A 19,774-nucleotide genomic window follows, 5' to 3' on the forward strand; every position below is an offset into this window, starting at 1 on the left:
ATCTCTCTAAGTTTACTGACTTGAGCGTCGGAGTGAGTTCGCTCGGCCCAAAGCCGAGCCCTCTGTTTGCTCATTGTTTCAGGAGACCGCAAGGAGGATTCAACCAAAGACGTCATTCTACAAGCACGGGTGGTAACAAATAACTGCTCTGGAATTACACCCGGAACAGTTTGATTCAGGGGCTACACACTCTTTTGTGTCTAAGAGTCATGCTGTGTCTATGGGTTTGGGAAGGTTTGAGGTAGTAAAAGATGATGCGTTCATACCTTCGGGGGAGTCTGTGTCGTGTCTCAAGTTTTATACGGGAGTATCCATGGTAGTTGGAGGGGTAGATTTACCAGTAGACCTGTTAGAGTTTCCTATGGGTGGGTTCGAGGTGATTATCGGGATGGATTGGCTGGGTAAGTATGATGCCAGGATAGATTGTCGGTAAAAGAGGGTGTCATTAAAGGGTCCCAAGGGTGTTAGGGTGTCCTATAGAGGGTTTGTGGTAAAGCCTAAGTGTAGGTTTATAGCTGTGATGACTTTAAAGTCATGTTTGAGGAAGAAGTGTCCCTTGATTCTCTGTCATGTGAGAGACCACCGAGTAGAGCCGCCGATGCCTTCCGAGATATCCGTGGTGAGAGAGTTCGAAGATGTTTTTCCGAGGAGATCCGAGTTTACCTCCCAAGAGGGATGTTGATTTCAGCGTGGAGCTTAAGCCAGGAACGGGTCCTATATCTAAAGCACTTTCTTGTATGGCACCTAAAGAGTTGGCGAGTTGAAAAGCGAGATACATGAGTTGCTTGGCAAGGGTTACATCAGGCCTAGTGTGTCACCGTAGGGGAGCTCAGTTCTTTTTGTAAAGAAGAAAGATGGGAGTATGAGACTGTGCATTGATTACAGAGAGCTCAATCGTGTCACAGTGAAGAACAAGTATCTGTTGCCTAGGATTGATGATTTGTTTGATCAGCTAAGTGGAGCAGGTGTGTTTTCCAAGATTGATCTGAGGTCGGGATATCACCGGTGAGGATAGCGGAGATGAGGATATTCCTATGACAGCGTTCCGATCTCGATATGGTCATTACGAGTACGTGGTGATGCCTTTTTGGGTTGACCAATGCACCAGCAGCTTTCATGGATTTGATGAATCAGATCTTTACACCGTTTTTGGACAGGTTTGTGGTTGTTTTCATCGACGACATCTTAGTATATTCTAAGACTAAGGAAGAGCATGAGGAGCACTTGAGGATAGTCTTGCAGACTTTGAGAGAGAATCAACTATATGCCAAGCTATCTAAGTGCGAGTTCTGGTTAGAGGAGGTGGCTTTTCTAGGCCATGTGATATCTAAGAAGGGGGTCTCTGTGGATCCTAGTAAGATTGAGGCCGTAACCAAGTGGGAATCGCCGAAGAATATTGCTGAGATTCGGAGTTTCTTAGGCCTTCCTGGCTACTACAGGAGATTCGTGAAAGATTTCTCTACCATAGCGCGGCCTATGACATCTTTGATGAGGAAGGAAGTCAGATTTGTTTGGGATGAGAGTTGTGAGACGGCGTTTCAGACCTTAAAGGAACGCTTGACCACAGCCCCTATCCTAGCCTTGCCAGAGGGATGGTGAGACGGAATGGTGAGACAGTCTTACTTAAGGTCCTTTGGTCTAATCATAATGTGGAGGAAGCCACATGGGAACCCGAGGAAGCTATGCGAGAACGTTTTCCTACCCTTTTTGATCAGGTATGTTTGGTTACGGGGACGTAACCGTTGTCTTTTAGGGGGGTAGGATATGGTCGCGGTCGTGTTTTGTCTTGTTTTGTTGTTTTATTTTGAGTCGGGGTAGAGAATTTTGTGGTGACTTGTGTAGTTCTTTGGTGTTGTTACATGTGGTTAGTATAGTCTTGTTGCATTGTGTTGTGCCATGTTTTAGAGTGGGGTGTGAACTTCGGGACGAAGTTCTTTTTAAGGAGGGAAGACTGTAATACTACGGATTTTCTTTGGTGACTACTCGACCGAGTAGAGCCTACTCGGTCTAGTAGTGCTGTTGTTGTGGGTTGTTTTGGTTCTGCCGATGAATACTCGGCCGAGTATAGTGAATACTCGACCGAGTAGAGGATACTCGGCCGAGTATAACTTTACTCGACCGAGTATTCGGTCTGGCGAGTGTTATTTTGACGGTTTGATTAGGGAGTGTTTAAGATTATTTTTATATCCCGCGTCAGTTTTTAAACATCATTTCAACTTCATCATTTCTACGTTAACCCTAATATCTCCCTAATCATCCCATAGCATTGTTGTGTGTGTAATCTTCGGAGTTCTTGCGTATAATTCCTCATTCTACTGTTGGTAAGTTCTATTTCTATGTTATTCGTATTCGTTGGGGTTACTGTGTACATTGACGGAATTGGGAATATGGGGGTTGTGCAATGTGTAATTGTGTTATATGATTATGGTATAGGAGAAGATTTCGTAGAGGAGCCTTTCTGATTGTTCGAGTTCATTCCACTGTTGATTGTTAAGGTAGGGTTTCCCTACTCAGTTACTGTTCTTTGTTAAGACATGTTTGTTGTGTGATTATTGTTATCTGTTGATCATCGGAGTATGGAGATTGTCGTGACGACGTTGGTGTGAGGGTGTTGTGACGGCTGTGATGTCGTGTGGTTGTGATTGTGGTGGAGTCACTTGCGGGAGTGGCTTCACACCCTAGTTCGCCCTCCGTGGAACCCGCCACGGGAGGGGATGTGCACATTAAGGGACATGGATTGTTTGTCGCTCGTTGATGAGCTGGACTAGGTGGGAGCGGCTGCGGTCACTCACTGGCGGCGAGGATTACCTATTGCGATGGGTAATCTGGCAGGGCTACACACTCCGGTGTGTAGTCGGTTACAGTGTGAGAACGGAAGATTGGGATTGGACGATGATTAGTTGATTACTTCGTTTGTTGTCTTATATTAATTGAGTAATACTGACCCCGTTGTTGTTTGTGGAATCTGCGGTGATCCATTCGGGGATGGTGAGCAGGCTTGGCAGGTATTGCTAGTGTGAGCTTGGGGACAATCATGGGAGTGTTGTCATCACCAGTCATAGCATCACCGTCTGAGTCTTAGTTTGATTTCCTTTATTGTCAGACATTGGAGTTGTATTTTGTTGAATCAGTATTTGGATTTGGATGTTGTAAACTTTATACTTTACAGTACTTTAATAAATGTGCTCAGTTCAGACGCTTTTGATATGTACTAAACTCGGGCAACCGAGACGGTAACACACTTTCATGGTAGGGTGGTCCTGGTAAGGCATCTTGGTATGAGGGGGTGTAACATTAATAGTTACTCACATCCCAAGCAAGCCCCTAGTTGTAATTTATACATTAGTGATGCTTATTAATGCATGTAGTTGTAATTTAATTAGCATTTTTGTTAATTAATTTGAGTTAGGGTTAGAAATTGGGGTTTTTGTTAAATTAGTAATGTCATTTGATTAGGGGATGTAATTGAAGGTTATCTTGATAATATTAGTATTATTGAAGGTAGTAACTTAGTTTTAGTAATATTGAAGTAGTATTATTGAAGGTAGTATAGTTTTATGAAGGTATTATAATGTTAGGATTGTATAAATTTGCCTTATAATTGACGAAATTAAGTTAGAATGAGCATGATGTATAAATTTGTTAAATTAGTAATGTCATTTGATTAGTGGATTGTATAAATTTGCTTTATAATTTTGACAACTTGTTTAATATATAATGACCTAGTACCCGTTCAAGAATTACTCAATAGGAGCAATTCTTGAATAGTCCCCATTTTGGGACTGTCTTTGTACGTTTCAAGTCACTTAGGTAGTAAACACATAGTTGTGATTTTATTAATGAGAAAAGAATTTGGTTGCAATTTTCTTCAATGTTCTCTGAATACATATGTGGAATATGTATCTATTCCACATTGTGTATTTGGAGAACTAATAAGGAATTCTTTGCCGAATTTTTTCTCATTAATAAATCACAAATGTGTGTTTGCTAGTGACTTGAAACGTACATTGATGGGTTTAGGTTGGAGTGATAAGGACCCAATTGAAATATTGAAATTAGCATAAAATGGAGGATGATATAACCATTGTTTTTTTGTTGAAATTAAATATTATTATTTAAAATGGTTAGTTTGCTATATATTGCCTATAGATTAAAATGAAGAGATCCAACGTATTTGGATGTACGAAGAAAGAGTAGATAAGAAGAAACGTCCTATCGCTAGATTTGTAAAGAGAGTTCGTGGATTTATTAAATTTGCTAGATGTCAAGATTCATATGATTTGGAACAACATAAACTTAGGTGTCCTTGTACTAAATGTAAAAACTTAAAATATTTATTTGACATTGAAGTAGAAGAGCATCTTGTTACAAATGGTTTTTTTTCCAAACTACTACAATTGGATCTCCCATGGAGAAAAATATTATCCCGAAGAGCCTCAAATCCAACAAAATAAGAACCCATATAGAGAAATGGTACTTGATGCCTTTCAGTCTAATGATTTCATTAATGACGACCGTGTACCAATGATTGATGAAGAACAACCAAACCCAAGAGCAAAAGCCTTTTTTGACATGCTAAGTGCTTCCGAAAAAAACTTATATGAGGGGAGTAGAATGACATTGTTACAAGTTGCATCCATGATAGTTGCTTTAAAATGTGAGTATAATATGCCATTTAAAGCCGTTCATAGTATTGCTACGTTGGTTGAGGATGTTATACCCGATAATAATGTTATGACCCGAAATTTCTATAATACAAAGAAAGTGGTCAAAAGTCTTCAACTTCCACATGGAAAGATTGATGCATGTCCTTAAAGATATATGCTTTTTTGGAAAGATGATGTTTTGCTTGACAAATGTAAGAAATGTCAAAGGGACAGATATGAGACAAGTGAAGGAAATAGTGTTTTGAAGGGGAAGAAGGGTAATAAAAGGAGTGGAAAGAGAAAGAAACCAATATCAGTAAACACATTAATTTATTTTCCATTAGCTCCTAGACTTCAAAGAATGTATGCCACGAAAAATCTTGCCAACCAAATGAGATGGCACAAAGAAAATCCTCGTACACCAGGAAAGATGTGTCATTCGAGTGACGGGGAGGAGTGGAAGCGTTTTGATAGGTTATATCCCGATTTTACCGAGGAACCTCGCAATGTGAGACTTGGCTTGTGTATGGATGGGTTTGACCCGTTTGGTCAGTTTGGTAGAAACTACTCGTGTTGGCCCGTAATGACCACGCCGTACAACTTACCTCCTTGGCTTTGTCTGAAAAGACAATTTATTTTCCTCTCTTTACTTATCCCCGGTCCTGATAACCCAAAAAACCATCTGGATGTTTATTTACAACCGTTGGTGGAAGAACTGAAGTATTTGTGGGAAGTTGGTGTAGAAATATTTGATGTGTCGAAGAAGCAAAATTTCCAACTAAGAGCTTCATTGTTATGGACTATAAATAATTTTCCCGCATATGGTATGCTATCAGGATGGGCAACCGTTGGGCGAAAGGCATGTCCTTATTGCATGGATAGGAAAAGTTTCTTAATCATGTGAAGAAAAAAATTGGTAATAAAGCTCGTGTGGAAGGTTCTATATGCAATGCCTACCTAACGGAAGAGATTGCCAATTTTTGCTCTCTTTACTTTGAAAAACATATTGAGACCAAAGCAAAAAACTTGAATATTGATGAAGCTGATGAACTAGACACAAGTATACCCAAGTTTTTTCAAATGCTGGATGAAATAGGGTGTTTATCAGCTGGGGGAACAAGATTTCTGGATTACAAGGAGTATAACCGTGCCCACCTTTATGTGCTATCTAATTGTGAGGTTTTGGAGCCATATAAAGCTCAATTTGTGACAGATTTCATTAAAGAACACCCAAATGTGAACAGAGAGGATGTTTGGAGTAAGCATGAGGATCAATTTCCAGCCTGGCTTCGGAAGCATGTATGTAAGCTAAATATTCAAGATGACGTGATAAGAAGCTTGACTTTGGGTCCTTCTCGAAAGGTTGTGACGTGGAATCGACATTCAGTTAATGGGTTTAAGTTTCAAACATTTAACTATTGCAAAAGTAAGGCTAAATGCAACTACGGCGTTACTATTTCTTCTCTTGATGGCAATGAATATTATGGCATATTATAGGATATCTTTGAGTTGTGCTACAATGGCCGGGATCGGAGTTATAAAACCATCTTATTCAAGATTCAATGGAGGGATACTTCCGTAGCTGGAACGAGAGTCCATGATCGTTACAAACTCGTGGAAGTGAATCATACTCGAACCTACTCTAAATATGACCCATTTATACTTGCACAACAAGCTCATCAAGTTTATTTTGCATCTCTTCCGAGCACAAGTAATGATAGACAACAAAAGCAATGGTGGGCCGTTTTTAAAACAAAGGCACGATTAGAATAAAGTTGATACATCTTTTTTCCAAGAAGAGGTTGTATCAGAAACAGCTTTGTCCCCAGTTGATCATGATGAAATTATTTATGCAAATGAGATAGAAGCGGAGGAGGAGTTAGAAGAGGAAGAAGAAGAGAATAATAAGGAGAGGGATGGGATAGAAGAGGGGGAAGAAGAAGAAGAAGAAGAAGAAGAAGAAGAAGAAGAAGAAGAAGAAGAAGAAGAAGAAGAAGAAGAAGAAGAAGAAGAAGATAATGATGATGATGATGATGATGATGATGATGATGATGATGATGAGTAAGAGAAGGTATTGAAAATATACATATCAAAATTTGGAAACAATTATTAGCGTTTTATTTTCTTCTTTTATATCTGTTTATTAGGTTTTATTTTTTTGTATCTTATAATAATTATCCTGTAATATTTGCTAACACTTTTTATTCAATTGTAGTACACATGGCTCGTGGAGGAGGTAGGCAGCGGGGAGGCTATAGTGAGGGAGGTAGTAGCTCCCGAGAGCAGGAGGAGGACGTTGACCGTTCTACTACGGAGGTGAGTGAGGAGGAGAAGGAGGAGGTTGCTATACCCCGACATACTGAAGGCAGGATGATCCTTGATCCGAATGGTCTTTGGTAATTTTTTATTCATTCTAGTTTGTAATTTTTTTATTTAGTAATAAATGACTTTGTTTAGACATATGTTAATTATACATTATTTTTTTTCCTATATAATTATGTTTTTAACATGTTTGATTTCAGGTTTAGGTGTCAAACAGTTGTTCGTGGTGTGACTGCTAGCACACAAGAGAACATGACACACGGCGTTACTTGTTGGAGTAACGCTACTGATGAAGATAAGGAGATGTGGTTCAACAACTTCAGGGTATCTATTTATAAAATATATATTATAAAATAGAGAAAATTGTTGATTCTGACCTTTTAAAAATCACTTTTTGAAAATTTTGACCTTATATAATTTTTTTGTAAATTACATCCAAAATATTACTTTTCTTCTAAAATTGCACCAACTTGAGGATTCCGGTGAATTTTGATGATGTTTTGATGTTGTTTGGGGTGATTAATTAGTTTGTGTTAAGGAGAGGTAAGAAATCTGGGTAAGTAGGCTCTCAAATAATAAAGGGTATATCGATAAAACATCATCAAAATTCACCGGAATCCTCAAGTTGGTGCAATTTTAGAAGAAAAGTAATATTTTGGATGTAATTTACAAAAAAAATTATATAAGGCTGTAATTTTCAAAAAGTGATTTTTAAAAGGCTGTAATCAACAATTTTCTCTATAAAATATAATTTATTTATTCTAATTACCTTATTATTTATTTGTTTCTCATGAATTTGTTTACTTTTTGTAGCGTGTGTTCTATTGGCCAACCGACCTTGAGCGTCTAGTTTGGCAAAGGTATAATGACATTGGCAAGAAGAGGCTAAGGGACAACATGTATAAGGTGTCTAAGAGGAAGAAGGCGCCATCTTTCATGAAAGGTATTTAGTTTCTTTTAATTCCCGTAATTAGTTAAAATTCATTACATATTTTGAAACTATATTAATTAATAATTGATATTTTATTGATTTTAGGTGCATCATATGAGGAATTTATCAAGTACCGGAACAGTCCTGAGTTCAAGGAAGCATCGGCCCGGAACAAAGTCAACAATAAAGGAGGAGAAAAGGACGCGGAAGTTAAGCCTACTCATTATGGAGGGTCTCAATCTTTTCATGATCGAGTGTTGTCAGATGTAAGTTATTTGTCTTAGCTTTTAATTTAATAGTCTTCTAATTTAGTCTCATTAATTATCATGTTTGAGTAACAATTTCCTTTTTTTTTTCCCGGAAGACCAAGAAGAATAAGGGCAAGATGTCCACGATTGTTGATCTCTTTGTTGACACTCACGCAAAGAAGACAAGCAAGGGCAAGTTGATCTTCACGAAGGCAAAAGATCAAGAGTTATATGTAAGTGTCAAAAAAAAAAAAAATTCTTAATGTGTTAAAGTATATGTTTTATCAATTTTTAGACAAGTAACCTCTAACCATTAACGTTTTATCAATTTTTTAGGAACGATTCCTTGTCCGTAGGAAGAACAACCCGGAAATTGATGACAACGAGCTATGGTTTGATCTTGTTGAGGGGTTCCAAAGAGGAGATGTGTATGGAGCCGGGTCGGCAAAGGAGATTTTCTACCCTACTCCAAGAAGAAGAGGGTCAATTTCCTCCCAACAACAACCTTATACCCCAAGTCTCGTAAGTGTGCTTCAAGCTCAATTAGCCGCCAAGGAGAAGCAGGATGCCGAGAGGGAGAGGCGGGATGCCGAGAGAGATGAAGAAATTCGGAGGATGAAGGAGGAAATGGAACGGATGAACTCCTTTTTCGCCAATTGCAACAGTGGGTGGCGCCCGCAACCAAAGGATCCTAGAGATCCTAATTATGGAGGTGGTAGTGGAGCGGGAGCAAGTTTCCCGGTTATGTAGTTTTTTAGAGAACATGTTATTCCCGGATAATGTTAGATGACCAAAACTCGTAGTTGTGTGTATGGAACATGATTTTCTTTATCAAATTTGGTCGTGTTGGCTTCCCATGTGTTCTCTGCTGGTAGTGTTGGTTTATTTGCAGGTTTTTACGTATTTGGCTAGGTCAAAAACGATTTTTAGGCTAAAAAACATGTAAAATTGGCGACTGAAACTGGGCAAATGGCGACGGCAAACCGTCGCTAACCTTCTGATCATAATTTAATTTTAGGGGCTATAGCGACAGAAAACAGTCGCCAAAATGGCGACCACAATCCGTCGCCAAAATGGCGACCAAAATCCGTCGCCAATTGTGAGGTTTTGGAGGTGACGTGGCCTCTTATGTGGCGACTACATGGCGACTAATTACAGCCGCCAAATTGGCGTCTAGACAGTCGCCAAATTTGGCGACGGGTTTCTGTCGCCCGCTTTAAAATATTCCATCGCCAAATTTGGTGACGAAGCCCCGTCGCCAAAAGCGACTAAACCTAGCTACGAATTGCGGGCAACGGGCCTTAGTCGCTATATTCTTAATGGCGACTGTTCTCAGTCGCCTTATATGGTCGCCTTTGACCTTATTTGTTGTAGTGTAATCCGGATGAAAAATTATTACACAATCATTTTCGTGCATTAATTGTTGAACGAAAATGAGGTCACAAGTTAATGAAGGTACAAACAAAACATCTTTTAAAATAAATGAGTCGTTCAACTTGACTTCGCCATGAACATTTGCCTCAACTTTTTTTTCCATCTGGCAGACTTACAGTTGAGTAATTCTCAACCCACGAATTTTGCAACAAGTCTCTCATTCCCGTCATATGGTGTGAGGCTCCGCTGTCAATCAACCATTCAATATTTACAGTTATAGTCATACCTTGCAATTTCTCACTTCCATCTGCGCTGCTATTTAACAGAATCCGAATTCGTTCAATTTCCGAATCCGTGAAGGGTACATTCTGTTTTGAGGACTCTCCTATTTTTGTCCCTGATGTACCTGTTATTGCATTCGCCTGATAGCCGTTCTGCCCACGGCCTATGCCCCTGCCACGGCCGTGACTCCCACGGTTGGTGCTGCCTCCTCTACGACCTCTCCCTTTCTCTCGTGCCTTCACAGTCTCATATCCATGCTTGTCATAATAGTTCTCCTCCGTGTGGTAATATTTTCCACAGTGACTGCACGGAAGAGGTGGTCCTCTATCTTCATTCTCTGTTTTAGCGTGTGCACCCTGTCCTCTTCCACCTCCGTCGGTTCTAGCAGCCATGGCTGTCTCTTCACGTTCCTCCTTGCTTTTGGTAACGGTAACATGTCGTTCCTCCCTTAGAATTAAACCATATGCACGATTTAATGTGGCAATCGGGTCCTCCATCAGCAGATTAGTCAGTATATTGCCATACAGTTTTGAGTCTAATCCCATTAAGAATTGGTGTACCTTCTCCTCTTCAAGCTCCTTTAATATTGATGCTGCCGCTCCACAAGTGCAAGATTTAATCTTGCTATATTTCGCTAACTCATCCCATATCGTCTTGAGTTTTGTGTAGTACTCGACCACAGAATCTCGTCCCTGTTTACATTCATTGAGATCATTCTTCAATTGATGAACTCTCGGAGCATTCCCGGTTGAATATCTCCCACGTAACTCTTCCCAGACTTCTGCTATGGGCTGCGAAAAACTGATACTCGGGTGCAGTTTCGGATCTATTACATTCTGAAGCCACGCCCGTAACATATCATTACATTGCCGCCATGCTACTAACTCAATACTGTCTTCATCTTCATCACTTACGGGTTGTTTAACCCTTCCCTCGATAAAAGCTAACTTGTTCTTCTCATCCAATCCATTTTTGACGGCTTCCGCCCACATATCGTAATTTGTGCCATCAAAAATTATTTGCATGACAGTCAGATTTGGATTATCGGAGGGATGAAGATAAAGTGGTGATGTCATAGGAATCGTCTTTGGACCATTCCTGCTCGGTTTGTCTTCTTCACCAGGCATGATAAAATTACTTGATTTTTGGATTTTCGTTGTGAAGTTTTTGTAAAAAAATAGGATCATCAAATGCTGACGATACCATGTGAAATTGTAAACAACAGGAAGAATGGTGAATGTTTTATTCTCATTAACTGCAACCCTCATACAACCCTACATATATACTCTTCTATACAAGATTACACAAAGATATAATATTAACCATCCTTAATCGACTCCTTCAATTAAGGTGATATTGGGTTTGTCGCACTCTCCAAATCAAACAAATAACTCAACTAATGTAGTAGGGTAGTCGAGGTCGAACCACAAGGAGATCAAGTTTGAGTATTAGTTTTGTCTTAGATTATAGGTTAGCTACGTGAATCATGAAATTGATTAATATTAAACTAATTGCTAAACTAAAAATAAATTAAACTACGACTACTACTAAACTAAAAAAAACAAGTAATGAAATAAGGATTTAAGCAATAAGGAAAGCCTAGGATCCGATCTCACCTCCAACATGTTCATTTACTATCATAATCCCGTTATTTAATTAGTTATTGAGGTAACGTCTAAGGAGGAGACGACTCTAATTCGCCAAGCACCCCCCTCTCGGGTTCGCACTTGGACACTAGCTATCCCTACCAACCCCCCTCTCGGGTTCGAAGGTCGGTATCCTTAGTTTAACACCCGACTACTCCAAAAACATGCATATTCCCAAGGTAGCCTAACATTAACTAAGGTCATTAGGCCCACATTAAATTCCGGGTCATCCCACTCCCTCTCTCGAGGGTTGATTTCAAACCCAAGACTAAAGGTGCCCTCCTTTGGCTCTCCCTCGTGGTCTCAACCAAAGTTGACAAATAGACTTAAACAAGGTAACCAAATCCCCAACCTAATTGGTTCTCACCAATGGACAAGGATTAAGAATTAACATTACCCATAAATAAACCATCAAAAATAGTCAATCCTCTAGTTAACCCTTACCTATTTCCTCAACAACTAATTAAAATAGGATTTAATAAAGTAACTTACACATATCGGGGTTAAATCGAATCCTAGTGAAAATATTACTCACTAATTATAGTTAATCTAACACAAGACACATTTATAAGTACACTAAACATGATATTAATTAAACATAATAGAACAATAAAGATGACAACTTTAAGTAAATTAATGTCTAAACATAAATAAATTAACACTAAACATGACAAGAGTAATAAAGACTAAACTTTAACTAATTAAAGTGATTACCCTAATTAAAAACATAACAATAATTAAATAACAATAAGAAAAATGAAGAAGAGAAAATAATACCCAACTTAGAATAAAATGGAATGAGATGAGAAATTCTTCATACAAATATTATAATTTGAGATGATGAACTAAATCTAAACTAGAAATAATTAAAGAGGAACAATTTTATTGATTTTTGAATGAATTAAAACCTAAACTATCTAACCCTATCCAACTCCTCTCGTTTCGTCTTCTCTGTCTAGCCAAAGACGGCTGCCCAATTGAAAACCCAGAACAAGAAAAATCAATCCCCCTCTGCCGACCCCTCTTTTCTCGTTTTCATGTGAATGCAAGAGGACAAAAACTTGGGCTTTGCTTGTTCATTCGTTGGTAAGAATGCTTGGACAAGTAGAGACATGGATATAGCAAAAGACCCATGTTTTCTGCCCAAATCAACAAGCCACACCCACAACTAATCATCATTGGAATTTCACTTAATGGCCCCATTTGGTTTTTCTTTCACTCTCGGTCTTGACCCATTAGTGTTACTCGGTCTTCATTCGAGTTCAACACCTACACAAATAAAATATACGAGGGAAGTGCCAAAATCCAACATCTAACCCCTTTATAAAATGTGAGAGCACTCATGTTACTATTCATCAATGAATAGTAACTTGCCTAATCAATAGTACCTACTAAACGGGTTGGGCTGGATGTTTTGTGCGGTTTTGGGCTCTTTTTTGTCTGAGTTCGAAATTATTCTCATAATGGCATAGTATTTGCGGGTATTGGATGAGTGTTTTGTGCGGGATTTGGATGGCTATTATTTGGGCCTCACTTATTACCTTTCCTCCTTATATTCATCCTGGCTGCTAAAGGTCGTCGACAAATTACTAAATATCGTCGACAATTTTAATGAACTTCCAAATTTGCCCCTCCCTCACACTCCCCCTTATATTTTCCTTTTTATTCAATAAAACCTTTCACATTCAAAATTTTGAAAAAAAAAAAACCGACTCAAATTTCAACAAAAAAAACGTATCGACCGCATAATTTCCGTCACGAATTCAAACATTCAACAAGGTATGTGATTACTATTAAAAAATTTTTTGTAGTATTTTGCTAAGGTTGTAAATTTGTGACGGAATTAGGATAGATGCCAAATTAGTGACGGAATTAGGATAGGTGCTTTGATTTCAATTGGATTTAGTCGTGTTAAGCGAAAATCAAACGCAATTATCGTACCAATTAATCGAAAAAAAAAAAAATACGGATTCTGGGCCCAGACGAGGAACTTCTTCGTCCAAGACCAGGCCCAGACGAAAGAATTTCTCGTCTCTTATGGGCTCTGGACGAAGGATTCTTTCGTCTGGGCATGGAGTTGGACGAAGAATTCCTTCGTCTGGCCCATTTCTCGTGTTTTTTTTTTCTTTTTGTTTTAGAATTTCTCGATTCTTTTTTTTTTTTTTTAAATAAAATTTTTTCCCTCTTGTTTTGTTATCGTTATAAACTAATAAATTATTAATAATAATTGTCGTCCGTGGCGAAGTCGTTGTAAATATATATTTTTTCCGTCTCGTTTTGTCGACGTAAAATATTAATTAATTATTACTAATAATCCCCTTTTGGGGATATTTTGTTTTTTTATTTATTTTTTAATTTACTTAAACTTATATTTATAAATTCTTTGTTTTATTAATTTAAGTAATCAAGTTGTTGTAAATATATTTTTGTTGCGTCTCGTTTTGTTTACGTAAAATATTAATTAATTATTATTAATAAACCCCGTTCCGGGTTATTTTGTTTTTTTTTTCAATTTTTAATTTACTTAAACTTATATTTATAATTCTTTGTTTTATTTTTTGAATAGATGGCCGGTGGAGGAAATGACCATCACGTTCGAGCTCGAAAGGGGCTCCAGTTTGAGTCTGAGGTTGGAGATGGTAGTAGCGATTCGTGGACTGAGGAGCGGTTGGAGGAGGAGCTGGTTCGGTCTGGTGATGTGATAGGTGAGGAGGAGGCGGGTTATGAGCGAGTGCGTAGGGTGCCACGTAGACGGAATGAGGAGGGGTGTTTTCAGCGGATGTTGGATGGTAGTTCTAGTAGTGTGGTGGCTCCGAAGAAGAAGAAGTCGGGTAAGGATGTCTCTTGGTTGATCGATCATCGTGTTCCGGGTGGTCCGATGTTTCCCCACGTGATTCCTAGCTCTGGGGGCCACATTGCCAACACCTTATGGCCGACTCCTAATGAGGTCGGTCGACCAGTTTTGACGGGTTACCACCGGTTTGGTAAGACGAGGTTGTTGAGTTGTTGGCAACTCCCTCCGGCCGTTCAGACTTGATGGGGCATATTCTGCTCCCGCTGACCGAGTCAACATATTGAGCAAGGTCAAAGCCAAAAGACAGCAAGTCAACGTATTAGACAGCCTAACCGACGCAGCCTGTCGGCCTGTCACTTGGGTCTCGGCTAGGCAACTAGCCAGCCGGGAGGCATATCCGCGTACTCACATCCAGTCCCCTCGGCATGGAGTCAACCAGGCCAGCCAGCCTGCCATGGGTCCCTCGGCCGAGGGTAGAACAGTCTTTCCATCTGCTAGCCACTTGGCCACTTGGCCACTACGTGACAAAAGGTGAAAGTCTATAAATACTCCTCAATTCTCATTGAGAAAACGATCCAAAAACTATCCCAAAACTCACTATTAATCTGGTATAAACTCTCTTATCTCTCTACAATATACTTTGCCAAGTTAACACACAACTTAATCTCTTTAAGTTTACTGACTTGAGCGTCGGAGTGAGTACGCTCGGTACCAAGCCGAGCCCTCAGTTTGTTCATCTTAAATAGGAAAGAGCAAAAGGAAGAGACAAGCAACGACATCATTCAACAAGTTCAAGTGGTCATATTCCTGCTCCGGAATCACGCCCGGAACAATTGGCGCCGTCTGTGGGAACGACAGCCGGCGACGGCTGATCTACAAAAAACCCAGACAAAGCATCCATGTCAACATTCATTGACATGTCAGAGAGCCTGTCATCAGGAATGCCCAATGAACCTGCTAAATCCGAGCCATGGGTTAGATCCGTACCAGTCTTAGCCTTCTTGGGCGGAGGGCCTACTGGCCCCTTTTCTTTCCCGGCCTCGAATAAATAGTTAGCGCAGCGGGCGTTGCCTCTTTTCTCTTATTTGAAGGAGGAGCACCCTCCACAACGGTGACCTCCTCTTCAACATCGACGACCACCTGCTCCTTTTGGACTACGGGGATTGAAGATTGAGCTGGAGTTGACGTCGTTGCCGCCGTAGACGTTGTTTTTGGTCTCCGGCGCGGCACGTTACCGGCAATCTGCGCTTGAGCCGCCGCCACATCCATTGCCTTCAACTGCTGCTCCATAAGTTCGTGAGGGGCCGGTCTGCGATCACGTGGCACGGCCTTAGGATGCAGCTCAACAACTCTCCCGTTATGGTCAAGTCCCAACCTCTTGAGAACGGAGACAGACAGATCCCGGCCAAATCGATCTGCAAAAGAAACAAAGCAGGAATTAAGCAAAAGAAATAAACCAAGGCTCAAATACAGAAGCATAAAAAGCAAAGGTGGGCCTCATACCGACCCCACTCACCCTGGCCGGGGGCCGGTATGAGGCCGACGTGGCAAAGCAGCTCGTCTTGAAGAACGATCTGCGTCGGGGGCATCCATCCCTTCGGCGTGCCATCCTTCTCAGCCTCAAACAGCCTCATTGCCCGCGTTTCGTCCTCATTAAGATAAACCTTCATGGCGTCCATCTTAAGCTTATTCCGGGAGACATATCTGTCATGCTCCCCCTGACTCTCACACCGCAAATTGACGCGGCTCTGAAAGGACCGGGGCAGCGGATAGTCCTCCGGAACCTCGACGTATACCCACCGCCCCTTCCAGTCCTTGCAAGATGTCAGCTTCGAAACGTTAACATAACCCGCCTCGGTCTGTATGCTGTACCACCCCGTGCCACCTAGGGTAGTCTGCCGAAGATGGTGGAGCCGACGGAAGAGGTTCACCGTTGGGGCCTCCCCTTTAAAAAGACATAACCATACAAAGCCAACAATCGTCCTGATGGCCAACGGATGCAGTTGAGCCACGACGACATTCATGGCTTTAATTATGGCAGCAATGTGTTCATTAAGAGGAAACCGGAGCCCATACTCCAGGTGTCTGATGTACACGCCGATACAACCCTCGAGAGGGCAACAGACGGCCTGATCACCCTCAGGAACAATTATTCTATACCCCCTGCCGAAGGAGTAATGATCTTCAAAAAGGTCAGGACCGGAACAACTAGCGAACTTGTTCGTCCAAGCACGATCAGGATTGATCGAACAGGCGTCGCCGTGCCACGAGAAATGCGGCCTCTTTACGACAGAAGGGGTCGCCTCATCATCGTCATCATCAAAACCCTCCAAAAATTGCTCATCAATTTCAGGAGAAGGCGACTTGGGACCCCCAAACCCTATCGGGGTGACAACCAGTGGCTCCTGTTCATCAGGATGCGACGATTCGCCCCCCGGCGCAGAGGTACTGGGTTGAGCATCCGCAGAAGACATAGTGACAATAAATACTTAACAAATAAAAGTTGGAGAAATTTGTTTGTTTACCTTGGAAGAAAGTGTTACGCCGAGTAACGCTTCGAAAACTAGAGAGAAGTTTCTTCGAAAAAGACTAGAGAGAGGAAATTTTTTGAGAAAATGAAGTTTGATGGCCAAAAAAAGGGGCACACTGCTCTATTTATAGAGCAAAGCCCATGAAGCTGACCAATCAGGGCAAAGCCCATGAAACGTCCACCAATCAATGCCAAGCCACGTGTCAAGCATGCAGCCACGAAATGTCAATCGACATACAGTTACAAATCTTCTTCGACACGCTCCTTGGTATCTACTCACCACCGGCCAGCTGATCAACCAAGCTTGGCAGCACCGGCCGGGGGCAATCAAAAGCACACGGCACTCTCAACCTTGGTCTCGGCCAGCGCCATTTTCTTTTCCACATTGGATGTCCATTACACAACCATGTGGAGGGGGATATGGTACGGCCCTAAACAGAACAAGCCGAGGAAGAAGAAGCCGGGGAAGAAGTTCAACTTGCGCAGAATACGCTCAACACTCATCGAAGGTCCATACCACGGCATAGACTACGCTGGGGGCAAATTGATGGGGCATATTCTGCACCCGCTGACCGAGTCAACATATTGAGCAAGGTCAAAGCCAAAAGACACGATCAACGTATTAGACGACCCTAACAAGACGCAGACTGTCGGCATGTCACTGGGTCTCGGCTAGGCAACTAGCCAGCCGGGAGGCATATCCGCGTACTTACATCCAGTCCCCTCGGCATGGAGTCAACCAGGCCAGCCGGCCTGCCATGGGTCCCTCGGCCGAGGGTAGAACAGTCTTTCCACCTGCTAGCCACTTAGCCACTACGTGACAAAAGGTGAAAGTCTATAAATACTCCTCAATTCTCATTGAGAAAACGATCCAAAAACTATCCCAAAACTCACTATTAATCTGGTATAAACTCCCTTATCTCTCTACAATATACTTTGCCAAGTTAACACACAACTTAATCTCTTTAAGTTTACTGACTTGAGCGTCGGAGTGAGTACGCTCGGTACCAAGCCGAGCCCTCAGTTTGTTCATCTTAAACAGGAAAGAGCGAAAGGAAGAGACAAGCAACGACATCATTCAACAAGTTCAAGTGGTCATAATCCTGCTCCGGAATCACACCCGGAACAAGACTATTTATGACGGTACTGGTCTTTCTCACCTATTAGATTCCATGGCCGAGAATTATAACATGCCCCTTATTTCTGCTTTTGTTGAGAGATGGCAACCCGACACCAACAGTTTTCACATGCCTTTTGGGGAGATGTCCATACTCCTTCACGATGTTGCGCAGATCTTAGGTGTTCGGGTTGATGGTAACTGTTGTAAGGTGGAGAGTAATGACGGGACGTTGGCGGATCCCCTTATGTATGTTTGTGGCTTCTTTGGGATTTCATCAGACCAGTTGAGATTGCTGTTAAACTCTACTAAGAAGGTCCCTATTTACAAGAGTGGGGGTATATTGGTAGATGTAGTTTGTGAAACGGCGAGAGCTAATTGTGATGTTGTTTTTGCTCAGGGGTTTTTGGCTGCGGTGTTGGGGTCGACACTTTTTGTCGACAAATCAGGTGATAGGTTACGTCCTCAGTTGTTTCCTTTAGTGTATGATACTGATGGTGTACACCACTACGCTTGGGGAGTCGGTGTGCTAGCCTTCATGTACCGACAGTTGGGGGTGGCTTCACGTGCTGGTGTGAAGACTATTGGTGGTTGCTTGATTTTGTTGCAATCGTGGATCTATGAGTATTTTCCTATGTTCAGACCCGGTCCACCTTAGGCAATTGACCCTACTCAGCCTCGGTCGTGTTCTTGGAGATCCGTTGGTCCCTTCGCTCAAAATGCGGAGAAATTGTTGGAGTATCGGAGGTTGTTAGATGGGCTTACTTGTGCTTCCATTAGGTGGGATCCGTACGGGCCGCGTCAGGAGGAGTATCATCCTCGTACCCTTTATGCCGGTTGTGTTCGTTTCATGGACATAGCCGAGCCGTACCAGCCTGATCGGTGTTTACGACAGTTCGGGTATGTGCAGATCATACCCAATCCCATTATGAGATTGGTAGCGCATCGTCCCGCCGGGGATAGGGTGCGGGGTTAGGGTTGGGGTTGCGGAGACCGATCATCTTTGGGATTCTTTGGCAGGATCACGTGGTTCACATTTCTCGTAGATCGAGACCAGTTAGTTTCCGGGTGAGAGGCGCGCAGATTATGAGGCTTGGTATAATGGGAATTCTCACCCGTTGATCATTGATCCCGACCACCATGATGCCCCCGCGCCACAGGATGATTTTGATATTCCTGCTGAGGTAATAATTTTACTTACAGTTATTGTAATAATTGTTAACTTTCTTTCTGTTCGTCGATAATGTTTATAATGTTTTAGTTGTTTTTGTCAATTTGCAGACTGCACGTGCTTTAGTGTTTCAGTTTGCCGAGGTCAAAAGAATTACCGATGACAAGAAACAACTTTCCTTCTTCCGCAAGATGATGAAGAACATCGACCCATTGGTTGAGAGGGCTGGGGATATCATACGTGAGCGAGGACCTCGTCAAACACCCGGTGATCGTGTTCAGCGTAGAGCAGATGGTGTGTACACCGATAGCGAGGAAGAGGATGATCAGTAGCAGGAGACTAGTTTTTTTTTATATTTCATTTATGTTGTACGTTTTTGAAGACATTTTTTTATGTTGGATGATTATGTTAGTTAACTATTTGAACCTTGGTTAATTCAAAAAACATGACGGTTTTAAATTCTGAAATTTCTTAAATTTATTGAATACATAGCAACTGATGCAAATTCATACATTTCTGGAAATACTCACTACTTCATGACAATGGCCAACATAATGAAAACAAACAAATACTAGATACACTTGAAATAAAACTTCATCATCCTTGCCATTTCCGAAATCTCCTTTTTTATACCTATCACTTGCTCTTTCATGACATTTCCACTTGATGCATCATCACCTTCATCTTGACATGCTATATTCAACTTTTTTTGT

The sequence above is a fragment of the Silene latifolia genome, chromosome 6, assembly GCF_048544455.1.
Source record: "Silene latifolia isolate original U9 population chromosome 6, ASM4854445v1, whole genome shotgun sequence".
In the NCBI taxonomy this organism is placed as follows: Eukaryota; Viridiplantae; Streptophyta; class Magnoliopsida; order Caryophyllales; family Caryophyllaceae; genus Silene; species Silene latifolia.